This window comes from Pungitius pungitius, chromosome 3 (assembly GCF_949316345.1).
Source record: "Pungitius pungitius chromosome 3, fPunPun2.1, whole genome shotgun sequence".
Taxonomy (NCBI): Eukaryota; Metazoa; Chordata; class Actinopteri; order Perciformes; family Gasterosteidae; genus Pungitius; species Pungitius pungitius.
In genome coordinates, this window is record NC_084902.1 from 21,906,030 (window position 1) to 21,928,788 (window position 22,759).

The 22,759-nt window shown below is 41.1% G+C and overlaps 1 long non-coding RNA gene across 1 annotated transcript; it reads left to right on the forward strand.

Moving 5' to 3' along the window:
• The first annotated feature begins 1,223 nt into the window (after window positions 1–1,223).
• On the forward strand, window positions 1,224–19,955 carry LOC119223378 (uncharacterized). The gene is made up of 4 exons (XR_005120920.2): window positions 1,224–2,966; window positions 5,188–5,248; window positions 7,775–7,843; window positions 18,079–19,955. It is a non-coding gene; the product is annotated as an uncharacterized LOC119223378 (long non-coding RNA).
• The last annotated feature ends 2,804 nt before the right edge of the window (window positions 19,956–22,759 follow it).

Sequence of the window (22,759 nt, forward strand, 5' to 3'; positions counted from 1 at the left end):
TGTAGTTTTAAGCAGACAGCAAGTAGCAATGTGAGCCCTGACAGGACATGGTACGGTTTAATTGAAGGTAATTAGAGTCCATTCTTTCATTTATTGATATCAACTTGTCTGTGGCTCCACTTTCAACACATGTGTGTGTGTGGGGGTTCATAGTTCTTTATTTAGTATGGTAATCATAGTTCCTATTTAGTCTATATTAAGGATTTAGACCATGTAAACTTAGTATTTGGGGGCAAATGAGCCACCTGTGACAGGTGCAGCACATATTTTATCTTTTTTATCTTCATGAATCTATAGAACCAATCACCACTTTTACGTCACACTTGGTGGGTTTATTGCTGTAATTTTGTTGCAATATGTTAAATATATTTAAAAAAAGGTAACTTTCCCTGCACAGAATCGGTGGCGGAGCTTCAATGCTCTGTAGACTACAGAATAATGTCTGTGGCTTATTGTGGACGTACAAACACAAGTGGACCTTAGCTGAGCCTGAAATCACCAACTTACTGCATTCTTCATACAGTCACCCTAATGTCGTGATCAGATATGTTTTCATGGTTTCTATTTTGATTTCCTTTTTTATGTTGTTATGCTCAAATTGGTCAATCGTCTCATCCTCTGTTTTCATCTGTCCCTGCTCATCTGTGTGATCCCTTCTTTGTACCAGTTAATGCTGGCTGACTAAAGTGAACATTCCAGCATTCTAATTTCACAATTTCTGTCTCTTTAGACCTAATCCCTGCAGTTAAGACTTAACACCCTCTCAGTTTCCTGTCTCAGCTAGGGGGTTCTACATTTGTTGACTGTGGTATTACTCGTATGACATCACAGCACATCATAAATGGTAAGGTCCAGCGGCACTGTGTGTGTTGGTGAGAGCCTCGCCCCCAGTAACAACGATATCCTGTCAGCCTGCAGCATCACAACAGGATGAATCCTTGTTACTGACGGCGCCCGTCCCTGTCCTCCACGTCCACTGTCTGTCCATCTTCTTGTCTTCACGCTGACTGACAGCAGCTCCAGCCAGCTTCACAGCATGATATATCCCCGACCTGAACACACAAACACACACACACACACAGGGACATGAGGAGGATGCTTCATTTTCACAATGAAATAGGGAAATGAAAAAGAGGGAGAATGTAAAGAAAGAGGAATATTGAATGTAATATATATATATATATATATATATATATATATATATATAATCACACTTGGTTGCTGATAAAGACTCTTGGATGTCTGGCCCTATATTGAAGGTCAGGTCCAAAGGTTTCTCCAGATAAATAAGGTACAGCACAAAGATCAACGAAAACATGTGTTGACCGTGTAGAAATAAATCACAGCCTTTTATTAGCGTCAGAAATGGGGTGTACAGAAATTCGCTGGATAGTCATTTAGGAACATTAAGATATGTTCATGCATTAAAATAGTGGCATCAGAGAAAGAAGATTGATTCAAAATAATGTGGGGAAACAGTGAACAACATGATCCTTAACCAGTCATTTACACAATAAATAAACAGGAGATTAGACAGGATGTTAGAGTGATATCCATCTGTTCAGCTCACTTTCAGAAATGCTGTTTTCTAAAACATTGAGCTCCAAACTTTAAAATGAGATATTCTCAAGATGAGCCCAAAGTCTTGCTTATTATGTTTAAAAAAACATTCTTAGGTGGAAATGTCTTTCCTTCATCCACATGAGAACTCTAAAGCCAGTTTACAGCATTTGAGTTTTTCGATCTGCTTTGTTCTCAGTGAAGCCATGATGAAGCCACAGTAGGGGGTGAAGAAGGTGGAGGAGACCAAAACAGCTCTAAGAGGGCTATTGTGTTTTCAATTTCTTTCTTTGCCCAAAAGCTTCAGTGTTCAATAAAGGAGATAATCCGAAGACAAACATTAGTAGTCCCTGTTCACTGGGCCTCATTAACACAGTGACACAGTTTTAGTAGCTGCTGCACTCTTTTCATTTACACTCAATCAACTGTATTGATCTGAGGACATACATATACACATAGGGATAAAAAGAAGGAGAAGGAGAAGAAAGAGAGCCGGAGAAACTCAATCCATCCGTCGCCTTTGAGAGCTAGTGACCAGTGTGTGTGCATGTGTGTGTCAACGGAAGGGAAACTTATATCCGCAATTAAGGTAAATAATTAACAAGCTTAACAATGTATTATTAATGAGACTGACGGACTAATTGCCCTCCGCTTAAAGCGGACAGACAACACCTGAAGATGGATAGATACAGAGGGAGCAAGGACAGCGGTAAAGACAGGTGAGGAGATCAGAGATAACGAATGATGAAAGTGGGATCATAGAACATTTTATGACCAGTGGCTGACGGATGGAAAAAGGAGGGATAAATTCATGAAGAGAAGATAAATGAAAGTGAGGGACAGACAAAGACTTATACAAACGAGTGGAGGCGAGGTGAAGTGAGGGGCTCATGAAGACAACAATAAATCAAGACAGCAGGTAAGTAGAGGAGTCTGGAAGGTAGAAGAAAAAGAAAATGCTCCAGCTTGTTACTCCTCCTAAAACCACATATCTAGCTGTGTGTGCTTCACAAACATGAGCTGGGCCAACGCTCCAGTCTCTATGGTCAGCTAGGCCAACCAGTTTTTTTTCCAGCTTAGTATGTAAGATAGTAGCTTTACTTTACATGTATTGAATTACTCTCAAATGTTATATCAATGTCTTTTGTATTACAGGATGTAGTTCCTTCTCTATTATACAATGAAACAAACCAAACTCTGTATTTCTTTAACAAACTCTGGAATCTAAAGAATTTATGAATGGCGAAAGGCTTTCCTTTCTTTCCCTTCTCAATTTAGCGTCTATCAAGTGTCTCAGACGGAGGCCTGTGGAGAGCAAGGTGTGTGTGCAGGAGCCAGCACTGGGCCTCTAAGCATCAGCGCTTCACTATCGGGATTTGAGATTGGATGAACTGCTCTACCAGCCGGTAACATCTCGCCACAGCACAAAACAGTGTGTGTCGGTGTGAGCCGCTCACTGATCATTTGAATCTGTGTGTTTCATTAAAACACTCTAATAATGATTCCATTACACAATTACTTTCAATTACATTTGATTTCATAATGTGTTGCGCAGTAGGCGTACGGTGTATTCACAGTCCATCCTTACATAGATACATCTGCTCTCACTAATACTTACAAGACTCACTAGTAACACACACACTTGACAATAATGTCAAATTAATTTTGTGAAGCAAAATATGTACAGTTATATGAAATGCTAAAGTAATTTAGGCCACAAGTACTTCAAAATAGTACTTAAGTAGATGTATTTGCGTTCATTCCACCATGGAGTGGATTCACTTTTTTTACAATCACAAGATCTCTGTAGTCAAGAATTCGAGGAGATAATCGGAGTTGTGTTATGGTTACTAAAAATTAATTATGAGTGTCATCTTTTTTCTTTTCTTTTTATCTTTGGATGTTAATAGCCAAGCCTGAAAGTTAATAGCCTGAAAGACAGAAATGTCTCAATTAAAGGACATTAAATCCAGTTTGCAAAAAATAATTAATTAAAGCAATAGCAATATAGCGTATTTCTAAAGCATTTTTTTTAACGGATGGGACATTGGGAAATAATATGAATGCATTTTATGGCAATCTGTCACACAGACATTGTTGGCACAGCAACAGACAGTAACGTTTATCTATATTATTTGGATGATTAAGTTATGAGAAGTGTCCCCAAAACGTAGTTAACTGCATGTTATTACTTGCATGCCCTGTTTTTGTTTAATGAAAAATATTTATGTGATTCATTACTTTACTTGAATTCTTTTCCACATGTAAGTCTTATGTTTTAGTTATTATCTATCAAGACTTAAGACATTTGTTAAATCATACTTCATGCTGTCTCGGTACAAAATCATACATATACCTATTTCAGTATTTTGTCATGAAACTACAGAAATACTTATAGCTCGATATTTTTATAATAGCGACTCAGGATCACTTACCTGTGTGTGTTGCTCTGCTGAGGATGTGAGGTGTGCAGAGGAATGAGTGTCGGGTATCTCAGCTCGGTCTTGTAAACCAGGTAGTGTTAACCTCTGGACTTTAGGAGTGTAATCTTTATGGCCGCGGTCCGAGTGGAGACAGGAACAGAGATAGACGGAGATATGAGGAGGTGTTGTAAGAGCTAGAGATATCCAACAGCTTATCCTCACTGAACTCTTCTACACGTGTCCACACCCTCAGATCGTACCACACTGTGGACCTCAACAAATGTTTAGTGTATGGAAGCTCTTTTCCACATCCTGGCTGTAGTGCTGCTCGATAAATCCATGTAAATTATTTTTGAGTCAAAGCCAAAGATCTCTGACCACCGTTTTAAATGACATAACATACCAAAAAAACAGTAAAATAATTTACAGTACAGTACAGTTTAACTAGACACATATTTGAAAAATTTAAAAAAAACACATTTTAACTAAATCACAATTTAAACTGCATGAACTCAATGACAGTGCCAGGGAGAAAGAGAGAGCTAACAGTGAGAGAGGATTTGATTTATTCTTAGAGACACTTCATCATCCTCCTATTTTGTGTTGGTCCCAACCTGATTGCGACTCACTGAACATAGTGAAACGTATTTACACCATTTAACAAAAATACTGCATTACATTTTGGTTATTCGCCGCTGTGCTTATTAAAATACACCTTTTATTTAAATGCTCAGGATGACTTTATGTTGTGTTATTTTTAAATATTGACTAAGATATCAGATGGATCAACAGCAATTCATTACAGTGTACAGCTGTGTAGAGATACATCGCTTAAAATGCATTTGATACCTCTCTCTAAATTAAACTCCGTGTAGGGAGGATGGTCCCAGACTTTCGCTCCTGGGACTGCGGTTTGTTTACTGTATTAACCAAAGGAAACAGGAAATAGTTTCATCCCTACTACCAAAGTCTAGACTAGTATTCTGTTGGTTTTCACATTGTCCCTTTTTTCCTTTGGAAAATTGCATGTTACTTTATTTGGTTCTGAACAACCAAAGAAGTCCAAATGAAGCTCTTTCTCCCTCTGCAGTAGCCATATAACTGATGCCACAACCATTATGCGGTCTGCGGGTTGCTCTCTCTTTCTTCACCTCCCCATTTTTTTCAGCTCCTCTCTGTGTCTGTTTCTCTCTTGGTTTGTCAGGACACTGGGAGTTGTGGTCAGAGGGAGTTGTGGGAGGAAGAGGCAGAGCAAAGAGATGAAGGTAATGTCAAATATGCCTCATTATCAACATAAGCCCTCCTTTCATCTGTTGTGTGTGTGTTTTCTTGTCTCACACACACGCTATTTACTACATAGTCACATCATGTCTGACAATTGATCTCATTATCTGATTCAAAGCTAATAGCTGTTTAAATTACCAAATATTTTCACCATAAGAAAAATAAACGAGCAGCTGTTTTGGTATAAAATGACATTGCCACATATGTAAACGGCACTCTCAATCACGTACCAAAGGAGTATGAAACATCAAGCAGTAATTGATTCCTCTCGCCAACAGTTAGAAACAAACTCTTGTTCTGAGGCAACATGGCCTACCACTCTGAGACCTCAAATAGTGAGCACGCTTAGAAGGATCCAAATAAATACATGTAAATGCTTAAAATTAAAACAAATTAAATGACAATTGTCATGAACGGTAAGTAAATTATCTGGATGTTGTAATTTTGTAATGTGTCAACTCTCCAGAAAATGGAGCAAAATCTCAATGTGAAACGTTCTCAGCCATCTGTTTTGTTATTAGTATCCTAACATGACCTGTTAAGATGACATTTGCCCTTCGCACGACCAAAGATGTAGGCAGCTCTTGCATTGTGTGCAGAACAACACATTTTCACTGAAGGAAGGGCGTCAGGAATCAGGAATCAGGAAACGTTTATTGCCATAATATGTCAGATATACATGGAATTTGACATGGCAGTTGATGCATGGCAGCAGACGGTACAATAATGGACAAAAGGCAACGTAGTGCAGGAATAAGATAAGATAAGACCTGTTTGGTGATGGAGCTGATGTTCAGCTCCCGCTTGAGGTCCTGGGTGATGATGCAGCCCAAGAAAACGGAAGGAATCCACAGTGGTGATGGGGGAGTCAGACAGGGTGAGGGTCGAAGGTGGGGCTGCGTTCTTCCTGAAGTCCACAACCATCTCCACTGTCTTTAGAACGTTGATCTCCAGGTGGTTCTGGCTGCACCACGCCAGGGAAAATGCAAATGCTCAGAAAGTGGCTGCGAGGTTGGTAATGTGAGGAAAATAAGTTTAAGGCTACATCCGTATATATATGGGGGAGGTTCGCAAGGAGACGTGTTAGCAACGATATCATGTCTCTCTTACTTTCTAAGTATGTCTCAACATTACAATTTTGAGTTTTTAAGTAATTTTTAAAAAGATAAATGTTAAAGGGTTCGTTGAACCATTGTGACGGACCCAATATAGTTTTTAGTCCATTCAAATCCAGGAATACTTCGGCCGTCAGTTGTTTGCTTGTGATCAAAACATTTGAATTTTGAGAGAACACATCAGGTTAAGTGGGTTCCCAAAGTGAACCAGTGTAGTATTGATCAGCTCTAAGATGCAATCCGATGAAAAGCTGTGGATTTTCCGTGTCTTCTGGCTGCTACTGTATGAGAAGCAGACAGATATATGATCCATTTTATTGTTGCTCCCTGTAGTCTTTAAGCACTTTAGCAGTTTCAAGTTACACTCAACTCCTAACAAGGCAATTATAAAAGGAGCTTACAGACACACTGAAACCTATCCAAACACACACGCACATAAACCCTTTGCCAGTCTGGTCTCACAGAATTACAATAAAAGGGCCAAGACGTTTTACAGCACATGTAGTATTGGCATGTGATCTGTTGGATGCATATACTGCTGTCAGGGTCATTTTAAATATTTCTGTGAGATCTCCTGGGACAGGAAAAGGTGGCGAGGAGCTGGTGAGTGCCTATACTGTGGCCGACTGGGACATTCTGTTTCCTCCTGCCCAGTTGGCCCCAAACGGGGGAGCTCGCCAGTAGCGATTGGGAAACTGGTGAGCAAACCCTCTTCCTCTACCAAACCCTTACCATGTTGCATGCTTCCTTATGGTTGTACTCCCGCACACTCTTTCTCCCTGCTTTGACTCTGGGGTGGAGCAAGACACATAGAGCAGTGGTGTCAAACTCATTTCATGTTTGGGCCAGATACTGCCTACTTTGATCAAAAACGGGCCAGACTATTAAAATTATAGGGACCGCCGTGCACGGACGGTACGGGACAGTTGACCTTCACCCCGGCTCCTTGTTCCCTTCCAGCCGGATATATAACCTGTCTAGACAAGAAAAGGCGTCCATGAAGAAGTACATCTTTCAGCCTTTAATAGCTGGAATAATTTGCCGGTCCTCAACACCACTCATAGCCGGGTTCTTTTTTGTGGATAAGAAGGACAACAGCATAACCACCCGAAAAAGAAAAAAAATCCCTGCCGTTGATTAACTCAGCCTTTGAACCACTGGCTGAAGCCACAATCTTCTCCAAGCTTGAACTCCGCTACGCGTATCCCCTGGTGCGCATCTGAGAGGGGGACAAGTGGAAGACGGCATTTAACACCCCCCTCGGTCACTTTTGTATTAGTCATTCCGTTTGGACTAATCAACACCCCTGAAGTATTCCAGGCGTTTGTGAATGAGATTTTCTCAATCTCTTTGTATTTTTGTACTTAAATTACATTCTCATCTATTCTGCAGATCAGCGTCATGTCTGGATGGTCCTCCAACGCTTGCTGGAAAACAAGCTATTTGTGAAGGCAGAGAAATGTGAGTTCCGCATAACCCCAGTTTGGTTCCTGGGGTTCATTATTAAGACGAGTCAGGTGAGGGCGAAAAGGTGAAGGCAGTAACAGAGTGGCCGCCCCCCTCCTCTCGGAAACAGCTGCAGCAGTTCTTGGGGTTTGCTAACTTCTACCGTCGCTTCATCGGGAACTACAGCACGCTTGCAGCCCCCCTGACAAGACTCACCTCCTCCAAGACTGGACTAGCACTGGAAGAATGCAGACACTGCCATTTGTGGTCTGGACTGACCCTAAACACTTACATTAAAACCTCCGCCAGGCGGGAGGTCATTCTTTTTTGGCTGTTTCGACTTCTCCATCTCCTACCGTCTAGGCCACAAAAACACCAAACACCTTTTGGTGGAGGTCGCTTGAGGCAGACACAAGGGCATTTGTTAGTGTCTGCGCCACCTGTTCCCGCAACAAGTCGTTCCATCGACCCTTTGGCGGCCCGCTGCTACCACTCCTAGTGACTCATCGTCCCTGGTCTCATATCGCCTTGAACTTTAACACAGGTCTGCCATCCTTGCATGGGAACATGGTCATTGTCGCGGTGGTGAACTGCTTCTCCAAGGCGGCCCACTTCCTTGCTCTATCAAAGCTTCCCTCTGCACACTCTGCATAACCATTGACGAGTCCTTATCGGTCTCAGCTGTGTACTGCTTGGCTATAGGCGGTGTCTGGAGGTGGGACCAAGAACACACCGACAACGAGCACATGGCAAAACAAAACCAACAGGGATGACATACACATGAGGGAAGGAGACTTTGTGGAGACAACAGAGGCAAAAGACAGAACGCGTCAAAGATGCATCCTAACATAATCATCTTTAACTTTTAGCCAATTGCTGAGATAAGCATGTTCACATTTGCTGGAACCAATGCTGCTCTCTTCTCCTGGACAATGTGGCTTGAGAGTAAGAACAGCTGCTCACAGGGTACTGTGATAGTTGGGGTTGACAGGTGTTTCTTTGCTTTTCCTGCAAGCTTTTAATTCGGCAAATCGCAGAAAACGCTGGTATGAGTATAATTTCTCGCCGAAAAATACCGAAGAATTACCAAAACCAGAGCAAAAATGGCCACTAATCATTCAGTATATGAACCATAAATGCCCCTTACCATGGACGTTTTTAACGAAATCATGAAATGAATCCCGTTTTTTTGAGTGAGGTACATCCACCTGCCATTTAATTGGCACCACAAGCAGGTCTTCTGTGCTGGATTGAGGGTAAGGGAGTTTTTTTCAGCCAATCGGCACTCTCAAGGGCCATTTTTCGCGCTAACCATTTGGGCCTTTGGGGAATAAAGGAAGCTGTCGCTCTTTTTTACGCGGGGGTCTTCGGAACCATTGGGATCAGACAATCAAAACAAGTGGATGAAAGGTGTGAAACCGACAACCAAAGGCTGAGATCATTCTGAAATTCTCAGCTGACGTTTCTGTGAGGCCTGCACCAAAGCCCCCCCCCCCCCTGTAGAGTAGTTTTCAGTGATCTATCAACATGAAACTTTCCATGATTACTGTCCACCTACTGGGCTATCATCTAGATGTGGTTTTGGCCTGGTAACTCCATACTTAAAGGATTGATATGGCTGAGCTCAGTGGAGCCCGGAATATGGAATGGAGCCAGGAGTCACAGGATTGTTACAGCCGATCACAATGTTGAGGACTACGGTTGAAATTTCCGATTATTGAGTTTCTGCATTGGGTCATAATCTTTCAAGAGAGCATCGTGATGCATCTGAAAATTTATTTTCCACCCCCACCCTTAGTAAATATACAGACATCTCTCTCTCTCTCTCTCTCTCTCTCTGTCTTCTTCCATCCCACACACCCTCAATCTCTCTCAATTACTTCTCTTCTCCTGCCATCTCTCTTAACTGTCTTCTGGAAGCGCGTGGTCCCCCCAATAACACATGCCAATGCTTAATGGCTTTGAGCAAGGCCGCCCTCCCCCACCCTACCACCTCCATCTGAGAGAGATTCAATTGGATTGGAAGCCAATCAATCACGGCGAGTATTGAGCTTTCATTGGATTTGGCTGGGGCTGACGGTTGAGGTGGATAGGTGGGGGGGGGGCTGGTTTGATTTTATCTCTGCTCCAATGAAGGTGGATCTGATGTCTTATTGCTCTGGACGTGGAGATGGGCCGGACTACGAGTGTGGGTGGACAAGGGGTGTGATTGTGGTTGACATGCGTCTTGGTTTGAGGTTTTCAAAGCAGTGCCAGATGTGCTGGCTATCTGTCATAGGGGGGGGGGGGGGGGGTCTGATGGGGGGGTCAAACAGCATCACAATACTGCTGTAGTTTCCAGGTCCTGCTTTTGTTCATGCTTGTTCGCTCTCTCATTGTCATCGTGTAGTGGGCTGCTTGACAAAATGGTTTGTCCTCTGGGGAACATGAAAGTTTGTACAGTGTTTCGTGCCAATCCATGATGGCACAGAAATAAATAGCCACTTGTTGGCATACGAGACCACAAAAGCTCAAAGCCGCACACGCATAAGTCTCAAATGGACTTAAAGAGAGTAAATTAGGGCTGTCAATCACTTTTTAACGTGTATTTTATGGTTTCATTGTTTTTAATATTCTTTTTTTAACCCAAAACCACACACATTAGATCATCTTTTGTTGAAGTGCTTTCCTCATATTTCAATGGTTCTATATGAAAAGACACTTGGTGCCTCCTGTGGGAGGGCAAATTGCATGCAGGGTAGTTTTTGAGATAGAAGGAGCCTAGCAGCTTCCATTATGTTCTGGGCACTATCATTGCCTAAAGTGGTCTGTTTTGCACTCATCCCGTTTCTGTTTGAAACAATGAGTTCCTCTGCACAGTTCTCCGCTGTTTGTCGTGCCTATTTTACTTCCAATACAAAAAGCTCTCTCCATCTTTATCTACCGTCTCGGGCCTCATGTAGGTACATTTGCAAATGTAACATTCTCTGTGATACTTTATGTCGTATTTACAAACCTTGCAGCTCATCAGGTAATCAGCGCCTTTCTCTGCCCACAACAACGCACATTGCGAGGATTTAAACGTATAAGTAGATGGACCTCCTAGCCTCTTTCTATTATTAATCAGCCGAAGTCAAAACAGCAAAATCATAAATTCTGTGACAACAAATATTTTTGAGGACTGGTGCGCTATAGGAAAGCGTTAAGTAGTTGTGCTATAATTCGGCTGAGTGCAGACTGCGATGATCCCACTGTTTGAAATGATCCTGATGCCAATAATTGTAATGTCATTGTTTAACAACTGCAGGAATGGATTCGGAGATGCTATGTCATCTTTGGTTTCTTCCAGTAACTGTAATAATCCATTGCTGCTTAATATGTAGCATGTAATGATTTTGTGTTCACTCAAATGGGAAAGTGTGATCCCTGTGGCAAAAATCCTTTCGGCCTGTCTGCATAGCCTACGTCGCCGTCTGGCTCGTATTTCTGCTGCCATTTCACCAGGAGGCATATGTGAGGACGCCCGCATTTTCACCGCAAAAGAGAGGCTTCCACGGGCAGTTTCTGTACATAACTCGGAATACATAATTAGGTGCACTTTGCACATCCCCTCCACTCTCTTTATTTGAATCTCTTACTTTCCCCTTGACCCTCCTGTAAATGCATATGCATGACAGGGAAAGCGCATTATGCCTTTTTCAGTTTCCGCGCAGGCAGTCTTTTACCTCAGTACGGGATCAGTGCGAAACAAATAGGCCTGAAGTGGGCTTAAAAGCCTTAGTACGCGAGGTCCTCGGTCTCTCCAATCGCGGCAGTTTCCTTAGAAGTAAATAAAGTTGCGTTAAACTATTTGATTGCATTTATCGTGTCCACAATAATCGCATTGATTAGCACATTAATATAACCAAGGCACAAGGATGGTGGTACAAAGGGAGGTGCACCCTGTCATTCTATTAGTTCTCTGGACGAGTCATGTCCAGGCGCCTGGTGACACGATTGGGACATATTCATGTGGAGACATGGGGTTTGTCATGGTCATGATCCTTCACTGGTCTGTCGAGTCTTGCTTAAAATCCGCCCTCTCTCTCTCTCTCTCTCTCTCTCTGTCTACTACTGTGTGGAAGTCTGTGTTGCAGACAAACTGAGATTAATCCTCCTTATAAAAGGTCAGAATTGACAACCTACACAATCACTCACTCACACACACACACACACACACACACAGAAAATAGAGTCCTTGGCAGTGTGTATGAGTGATGGCCGCATTAGGTCCGTGTAGAATCTCCTCCATGACAGTTATGATACTAAAGGATCTCTGTCACACACATACGGTATGGACATGCAGGAATCCAAAGCATTTCATTCAAACCCTATTAAATGTGAGTTACAATACAAACATAAAACTTTGGTTTACTGAGGTAATAATGTTACATATTTTGACAATACACACACACGTTTAGCCTTAGTTGTGACACCAGTGGTGAGCATAGCCACAGATAATGTTGTAAGCAGTAGGTCAATACTAATTCACTAACCATAACCTGCTTAGCACTGACCACTCTGCATGTGTGTGTGTGTGTGTGAGGGTGGGCTGAGGCAGGGGTGTTTGCATGTTTCCCTTTTCAGTGTGAGTGAACGTGTATCTGACAAAGTGTTCTGATGTACGTGTGTGTGTGTAACCCATTTAGTGTTCCCCATACATATTTCTTGGCTGTAACATGAGCTGTAGAACAGATCAATATAAATGTTTCTTTGTTAATGAAGATCTGTATGTGTGTGTGTGTGTGTGTGTGTGTGTGTGTGTGTGTGTGTGTGTGTGTGTGTGTGTGTGTGTGTGTGTCTTGTGTGTGCGTTGGGGGAGAAGGGTAAGGGGTGGGGGGGTCACTTAAGCTGACCACTGTGTCTGACCACAGTGGTCAGTCAGTGGACAATTTATAAAAGCCACAGAAATTCACCAGCAGCACACGCACAACCCACACACACACACACACAAAAAAAACAGACAGATGGATGTGTCATCCCGGGTCATGGTCATGTACCTACAAAACCATCTCTATTTCATCTCTACTTATGATCAGATGATCTTGATTTGAGGTCACATATTGTGAAATCGTTACATTAGCTTAGAGACAAGAAATACTGAATATTTAGGGCATGAGCAGACTGAAAGATTGAAAGACAATTATTGACTTTAATCACACTTTTGAGGCCTTTCCCATGTTCAGAAACACTTTTTGGCATGCGCATCAGAACTGCGAAAATGTTTCGGAGTCACGCATTTGGGTATAAAGAAATGGCTATTTTGCAATTTTGCCTATAAGCTTATTTTTTCCACCAATGACCGATTAACTTTAATTTTTGCACACAGGGCCTCAACCACATGCTCTACAAAAAACTGATGGTATGGAAATCTATCTATCAAGATATTCCAAAGTTTTACATTTTCTAAAACACAACGACCCTAAGTCGCTAAGTCAGAGTTTCACCAAATTTCCTGCGGATCATAATTGGTTCAATGCAATCAAATAACGTGTCTCACTTGGTTTTAATGTTATGGACCAAAGAAGTTTTAAGGGTTGTGGCCCAATAAGTAAAGACACAACACTTCAAAGGTACTTGGCCTGTCCTCACCAAATCTGTAGCATCGTAATTAAACTTGGCACTCACATTTAAAGCTAACAATGTTGTTACTTCATATGATTTTAATGCTCCCAAAACAGAATTTGGCTGAATAGCACCCCTACAAATTTTCGTTTAAGCAGCCCCAGCAACTGCTGTGGTGAAGGTATTTTCCAGGTGTAGTTTGTTCCTTTGTTTTGATCACACTCATTGCAGAGAAAGAAGCCCTCACATAAATATGTTTGACAAAAGGGCAGTAAATGCTCCAAGGTATTCTGTCCCAGGTCAGGGTGCAAAACTGTGTGACTGTGGATTGTGCAAACATCATCTGGAGGCCACAGTCAGAGGACACTTCCAGGATTCTTTCCTGATAAGTGGCAAGTAGCTTTCTAAATTTGTTTTCTCATCCTATCCAGCTGTACAGATTTCTCCTCTGTCAGGAAAGTAGGATTGAAAATATAGAATCACGTTGGTTAAATATACTACTATGATCGACATGACTGGACCTCTGTCCACATCCTTACTGGAGGGAAAATTATCCCATCGCATCCCAATCCAAATAGAACCCAAACCTCCAAACTCAGGGATGGTCCTCTGAAATTCAACCACCCAGAATTGCATTTGAATCTGAAAAGAATAGCATGTAATAATTATTCATTACGGTTATAACATGCAGAACGCGGCAGTTTCAGTTGCTCCGTCACCCAGCATGCTGGCTGTCCACATTCTGGTCACAGTAAGAATAAGATGGTAGAAGGTGGCGGGAGGCTTGTGATGGGAGACCAGAGGAGAACTCCAACTTTACATCAGGATACTTAGTGCTGCGACACAGCAAGATGATGGACAAAGTATTCCTCATGTTTATATTTCAATGAGGAGACGGTTGGTAGTTCTATAAGATAAGTTCTGTATGTCCTGAACTTGGTTGGGCTTTATTGTGTTAAGTAATGACAATTAATAATTGTTGCAGGTGTAACCAGCCTTTACCGAAAAAACAACCTCAAAGTACCAACAACTTCCTGAAAGATGTTCCAGCTCTCCCTCTGGAGCTTCAACTCTTTCACCAAGCCTTGATAGGCAAATAGGCGGAGGTGTACGAGTTCATGGGATGTATACCCTGTGTGACTTTCAAACAGCTTGATCTCCTTCCCCTGTATCATCATCATCATATCTGTTATTGGCACCCTGAGCGGACTCATTAGCATATCTAATTCATACGTCGCTCACATAAAATGTTGAGTATGCATGAATCCTCTGGGTCAATATTTCATTTATTTTCATTGTGAGCGAGAATGGGGGGTGTGCATGTGCATACGTGGTCGAGCAGGTGTGTGTATGTGTGATAAGAGGACAGTTAATGATTACACTGTGATTAGATTTGGATCAGGAACATGGTGGATGTGTTACCTGCATTAGGTTGAAGTTCAAAGTTTAAAGGCCACATCTGCCTGCAATGCAATATTTATGCCATAAATCTTAGTAGGTAAAGTATTCTTGCACCATTTATTGTTCCCTTCACAGTGAGAGACAGGGACGCTTTGTTTGAAGTGGAACTTTTCTGTTTTTTTTCTGGTGCATTCTAGTGGAGCTGGATTGAGAAAGTTTTATAATTAATAACCTGACGCAAGGACTGGCATATCGTTTACAAAAGGTTACAAATGTTGGATGTGATTCTTTTTTTCTGCAGTATACAATATGGTAATACCCTATTCCTATGGATGGTCTACAATTTCATAGTACAATCATGTAATTTCCAAATGTGTACTTTTAACACATGTGATGTAACTTTAGTCAAAATATTCGCTTTTTGTGCAGTTAGCAAAGGTTAGCATTTAGCTTTATCAGAGAAAACTTGATGTTCTGATGTAAGGACAACTTAACTCCATATGTTTTCTTAGGTGTTGAGGAAATCACATTCTAAAAGTTAAAAAAAAACTCTTTCAGGTATAATGGAGTGTCTTTCTCTGGTCAGGAAAAGTGACAAAGCAACAAAGCTGTATAGTCATCATATATCATATATCATGCATTTAGAAATAGTGGGCAGTTTGGTGTCATAGAAACATGAAGATACTTAAAAAAAGGTCTGATAAAGGTCTAGAAAAAAGGGCCGTGAAGCCGGAGTGGTCTGCGTCCTCCCCTTCTTCTGTTCCTTATATCCATCCATACCTCCCTTCCACAACATGCATCACTGGTAGCATATTTATGTGTGTGTGTGTGTGTGTGTGACAGTCTCCATTGATCCCCTGTCATCCTGATCGCATTACAACCTCCCTCCGATTAGATCTACATTTTTAATTTTCCTTCATGGATGACAAAAAAAGACGTGAGCGCAGGAAGGAGTGATGGAGGAATGAGAGGAGAGTTGTAGATGTGGACGAGTAAAGACGGGGAGGTCAACGGAGGTCAGCTTGGAGAGACCAGTGCATAGTTAACATAGGCTGATTTAAAAGCCCCGGGGTACTACTCACATATACTCTACTCTACTGCTCTTTTTACATTGTTACGCCCTCAAGGAAAATTTTACTCTCAGTTCCTTCATTTGAACAGTTGATCTAGAGCTAACTGAACCATGTTGGGTGACAATGTTGCAATGTCACCCAACATGTGTTAAGTTCAGTTATTGTTAGTCTTATTAGCCCCATTAGCTGTTAATTCTGCTGGTTAGCAAACTAGCTCTCTTACGTCATGAGAAGACTCTTCCCAAGATGTCATTCATGTGCAGGCCCCACTGACTGTGTCACGACGATCATGGGTTCAATGGCTATTTGAAACAGTCAATAAAATCCCCACGACCTCCAGATGTCCTCAAGCATCAGGTTCTCAGTGGGCACAAAAATATCAAGATGATGGAGCAGCAGTGTGCGAGATCAAAAAGGACAGAGGGACACAGAGACAAACACAAAAACACACCCACGTGACTAAATTATCTCCTAGCAGAAGACACATATGCATCAAGGTTAATTTCTTCACCTCAAAAAAAACTCTTCTTTGTATAAACGGGTAGAGGGTAAATTATTTGGATATTTTATCCCAAATGTCCTGGAAAATTGTTTTGCTTTCCTATTCTCCAATGAACTGGATATTTAAACAATGTTCATTTGGACGAAATCCTCATTCAAGGGTCCAGAGCATCACGTTAATGTTAAACTTATCATTAAGGGCTATCATTACTGAAGCAGCCTTTTAGTTGTAAAATAAAGATACATTTTTACCAGAATGTTGTTGTTATATTCATCTCATCTTCTAATAAGAGAAATGTGTGGGTATGAACATAGTCTATGATTATGGAACCCCCTTGTTTCCGCTCTAGTCCGCTCTGTTAACATAATTGTTAACTTGAATTCATTTTTTAGGATAATCACCATATTGTGCTCTTAGATTTATTTTGCTACATCTTCCTTTCAGTTATAGGTGGGTACGATTGCTCAAAAGAGCTGTTGTAGTTGAGCATCATATTGAAGCTGCTAATCATCATCCCGGTCTATGAACATATGAAACATACTGGTTTTAAACTGAACCAACATTCATATTTATTCTTGGTAGAAGGTTCTGGTCTCTCTGACCTTGTTTCTCTTTTTGGAGAAGGCCATACTAAATTTAATTGTATTATGATCAATCGGTTCTCTCTCCCCAACTCCTCTCACTAGATACAGATATATCTATATGTTAGCATGTTTAAGTGCATAAGACCCGATTCCATAGATCGGTCAGTGAGTCCACTGCATCGTCTGTACTATTGGGGTGGGGGGGGGGCGGGGCAGAATTTGCTGGTTTGAAGACAGATGGCTGAGGGCTGATCTGTGGAGGACACATCTGCAGTGCATCATCTCTACGGGACATACATACCTCACTTTAATGTTATTAATAATCGTATGTATTATCATTACAGTCGGTGGCCACTCTAATCTTGTGCTTTTAACACACACACACACACACACACACACACACGCACACACAGAAACAGGCAGCAGACACAGTAAGTGATACAGATGACAGCCCTCGTCACTCCTTGCAGAATAGGAGTCGCGACCTTGGACCGAACGTCGTTAAGGGACCGAGTGTGTCTACGTCCTCCTCACCTCTCCCTCTCACCTCCTTTTCTTTTCCTTCGTCTACCAGTTTAAATGTGGTTGAAGGGAAAAATGACTCCGATCTCATTGTCTCCGATAATGAAGGAAAAGACAAATGTAATTGTAAAATACAGTTGAGTCAATAAACCCCAGTTTCTTGTCTGTTTAAATAGCCAATAGGTTTCTTTTGTTTTTACCTCTATAGTTATAAACACACTGTTTGAATGCAAGCTTTTGAAGAGCTAGTAATCAATTGAATTATCAGTGAAACAAAGGTTGCCGTGATTTTTTTTTTTGCACGACTATGCATTTCTTTTACTCCAATGATGACCAACCATAGAAAGAATGATCCAATCCAATGATTTCCTCCTATAACTTGCTCGTTGGACCATATTTGGACCTTTTTGCCTTTGATGAAGGTAAAAGGAATCGTGTAGATGCCATTGGAAGTGCTGAAACACAAAAACACATAAATGATGAATAAAAGAAAACCAAGAAGCAGCAGTCTTTCACTACGAACAAACAGAGAGTGCAGAAGAAAATAACTAACTTTTGTTTCTCTTCCTTGTCCCCTCCCCACAGATCATGCCTGGCTCATCTCCCCCCTCCCTCTGTCTTTCTCCTCTTCCTTATTTATCCATCTGTCCCATCCTGGCAAGGCCATTAACTCATAAATCCAATACGGGCCACCTCAACACTATCTGTCTTCTGCCGATGGTATGGAGGGAGCAGAGAGGAGGATCAATGGCCGCCCTGACTGTCAGTCCACTCACTTGTTTTCACATCCATCTACCCATCGCCTTCTTCACCCCAGCAACCCCCCCTCTCTTTGACTCTTGTTTTGTTCCGAAACCAAAGCGTCCTGACCGAGGGACAGAACGCTGACGCGGCTTCTCCAAACACACAAAAACACACAAATTAGCAGAGGAGGCAGTGTTTAACCGACAGGACAATGAGATGGTGTCACTTCCTATTGTCCCCCGACCCTTAGGTTGCCACTCGTCCCTTAAAATACAGAACCGTCCCGTATTTGAGAAGAAAATGGCGCGTTCCATTTTGAATCAATACGGGATGGGGTTTGTCTCGTATTTTCTGAGTTGTCTTCAATGCAGCATCCCATGTGTGAGTGAGTTTGTGCGCATATGGATGTCAGTGTTTCAAATATCTGGCAAGTGAAGGGGAGCGATTGGTTTGTGAGGTGCAAAGAAATATTGTTATACACACAGAGAGGATGGCCGCTGGCCTGCGGCTTTGGCAAACACACACACAGACACACACACTCACACACAGAGTGTGGTTAGAGTGTTGCAGCCCTCAGTGAACCGCACTGGCCTCTGGTGAGCCACAGAATCCATGAGGTGTAGAGTGACAAGCTGTCTCTCTCTCTCTCTCTCTCTCACGCGCACACATACCCATAGTGTCTCTCATAAAGTCACACATGCGCACACACACAAATGCAGGTTGACTTCTACTTTGTTACCTTTCCAGATGTGATGTGATGTGTGGTGTACCAGCTCCCTCAACAAAATTCTTCCATTTGATTTTGAGTTGTTGCTCAAAATAAGCTCTATGTTGAACAGACAATGATGGAACTTGCATATTAATATTCATACGCACTGGTCAAAACTAATTTCCTGAGGTCAAAGGTCACTTTGATCAAGTTTTTTGCGACAACCTAATAATTGCTATGTCATGACATTTTCACACAAATGTTGCATCAAAAGAAATACTAAACAATAATGAAGAGGAGGTGATGATGTTTTGAACACACACACTCACGTAAACACACAAAAACAATATGACACTACATATGAAACCATCATTTAAACTTTCGCACTCACAAAAATGTATATCAAACACACCCATGCCATTTCAAAAGCAGCTAGATCTGATTCTCTCTCTCCGTCTGTCACTCACTCACAATCATACACACACACACACACACACAGTCAGGTCGTGCCCTTCTCGAGTTTCCTTTGACACATGGTAATAGATTCCGCTGTAGCTCTACGCCTCGGCTAAGTGGCCTCACCTTTCACTGAAAACAAATCATTCTCTTTCTCTGCCGCTCACACACACAAATACACTCACAGACACCTACACACACATGCACACACACACCTCCAGCTCTCTCTTCCCACAAACTCTTCATCTCCCTCCATTTTCTCTTTCCCCCTTTTCATCCTCGTCTCTGACCTTCCTCCTCTCACTCCCATGGGTGCTCTCCTCTTCCTCTCCGTCACTCACTATCCTCTTGTTTCTAGCCTAACTCTCCTTTTCTAAATTCATCTTTTTACCCCCCCCCTGCCCCTTTTCTGGGTCAGATTATTAGTATGTGTCGTTTGGTCTATTGCTAAAACTTATGTAGACTGTTCATAATGTTTTAGTTGTTAGTACTGTATCAGTATTTGTTACAATTGTTGTATTGAATCTAATTGTAGTGTGTGTATGTATGTGTGTGTGTGTGTGTGTGTGTGTGGGGGGGGGGGGGGGGGGGGGGTCATGTTGTACTTTATCATTTCTGTCCGCGAAGGACTTTGTACACTTGTTCTTCCACGACAATAAATACAATAAAGCTGAATATAAAGTTTAATATGCTCATTACCACTAAATTCATTCTAGCTGTACAAATTTTTATTTGCTCAGGTCAACAGTCTTGACTTTATTTGTAATTTATATTGCAAATGTTTCAATAGCTATCTTTATCTTTTATCATAGAAATACATTGGCCTTAATTTCTTGATTTATTTGGGATGTATTTTGTTGTAATTGAATAGATTTTTATCCATTAAAGTATGTCTGCTTTCTTCAATTCTGATCACTAACGGTTTTAGTCGGATTCATCATGGTTAGCTCTACTACTGGCCCCATTCTATCATGTGGAGTATTCTGAATATAATACAATAAAGTATGTGTGTACAAACTTTGGAATGTGACTCAGACTTAGCACTCATTATGAGTTATTAATAACAGACTGCTATATATATGTTTGTTAAGATGGTCTCTGCATTATGTTTTTAATATGTTTTATTCTCATATTTGAAAAGTAATACAATAGTATTGAAAAACAACTACCCAAAATTACAAAACCATATTGAGAAAATTCACAAAAAATCAATGAGAACATACAGTATAGTTATGGTTGTCAGAGTAACAATAATCCCAGGTGAATGCTGATAATGAAGCCGTGAAGAGATGTCAAGGCTTGGCCTTCACAAATGTTTTGCATTAAAAGTAGTTAGATTATTAATTAGATTAAAGCGTGTGGAAGATAGATGATATTTTCTTCATTTTATATGCCAATTTGGAAACTGTTTTGTCTTATCAAGCTTCACAGGTTTAGATGCAGTAAATCTGTCTTTATATTCGGAGACCTTATCATTGATGAAACATTGTGCATTTTTAAATAAAAAAACAGCAGTGTCCATTACTGCCTTATCTAATATGTGATAATTGATTGTTTTTTAAGGAAACATGAGTGTAGATTAAATGTGTTAAAAACAAAAATATGTCAAGGAGTTTAACAGATATCAAATGCAAGAAACTATACACGTTGAGCTTATTGTTATGAGCAGGTTATGATGATCTCCTCCTCTCATCTGAATGTTGGCTATAGATTTTTTAGTAAGTAACTCTTCCTCCAAGTCAACATAATACACTCAACTGCTTACTCTAATAAACAATATTAAGGACAGCATATACTTTATTGATGGGGAAATTTGAAAGCCTCAAAAACACATGTTTATAGTTTTAAAAAATGTAAAAAGAATTAAACTATGACATTCTTTAACAGTATTGCTCCATAATAGAGCATACAATACAATGAATGAGATTGTATACTCAATAACTGTTCAAAAGCAATACAGTCAGTACGTGCAATAAGCCAATCAATTCATTCATTTTTTTTAGATATGAATGAAATTATTGTTGTCTATTATCATCATCATCATCAGCATCACCATCTTAAGTTTTAATTTAATTTTGTTTTATTTGTCAGTATCATCACAACCACAACCTGTATCCAATAATCAAGGGGCTTGAAATACATTTAGATTTGATGTTCAATACAAGCAAGAAAACCCGAAAACAGAACAGCTGCCTCCAGTGGACCAGCAACCCTCCCTGGACCACTGCAACTGCTCTAAGACCATCTCCAGAAGAACACTGCCCCCTGGAGGACACTGTGGATAACACAGTTGTACTGTTCTACCTCCATCCCGAATCGGAGAGGAAGGATGGATGTGCACCCCGTCCCATCCCTGCTGTATGGAAAAGTCTCTAAGGGGGCACACACCGATTGCTTTACAATTCGTTTAATTAATTAATTTATTCATATAGAAAACCTTATTCTGATCAGGGGGGAGTTATGAACTACACTAAACTTGTGTATGTAGTTAGCTGATAATATCTACTTACATATACAAATCTATCTACATACCTCAGACTAGTGGTGAGGCTGGGGTAGCTTTATAATTTAGTAATTTAAGTAAGGCACTTATTCCTCTGTTCCTTCCTTCCTCCGGTACTCCCTCTATTACTACAGACACATAGAGGATCACACTTTATTGGGTCAATGATCCACAGTCATATCAGCAGGCTCTTTCTGATTGAAAGGATAAACCGAACCTGCTGGACTAAAAAACCCTTGGGGAAAGTAAAGGTGTATTTTTGTCAATTTAACTGACTCATTCATAGTTTGAATCATAAGAACTTAAAACTTAGACTTAGAATACTGCAGTGATCATCTGCAAATTCTTGTGAAATCGTTATCTTTTCACGAAGGATAAAGTTGCTGCCCAATTTTATGTATAAGAGTGCAGTAAATAAAGGGAGGAGAGAGAAGAAAGAAAGATGGGATGTGTTAAGACGGAGAGAAAACACACTGGAGGGAACAGAGAAGATGGAGGAACTTGAGGATGAAGGAAAAGGGAAATAACTTTTTGTTTCTGTAAAACTCCTTTACTTCCTGACGTTCTCCCATCTTCTAGAACATGTGGACACGCACCCCTACACACACACTCTCGCATACAGTGCATGAGTGTCACAGCTCCGCAGACAGACAGAGCAGTAATGAGTGGATGTTCTTAAAACTGAATTCTCTTCACCCAGCAACTGACTCACTCACACACACACACACACACACACACACACACACACACACACACACACACACACACACACACATCTCGTGGCATTCTGGCTCTGCCGTGCTCCGTACAATCCTCTGTATCGACCTCCCTCATTCATCTGTCTCCGCCCTCTG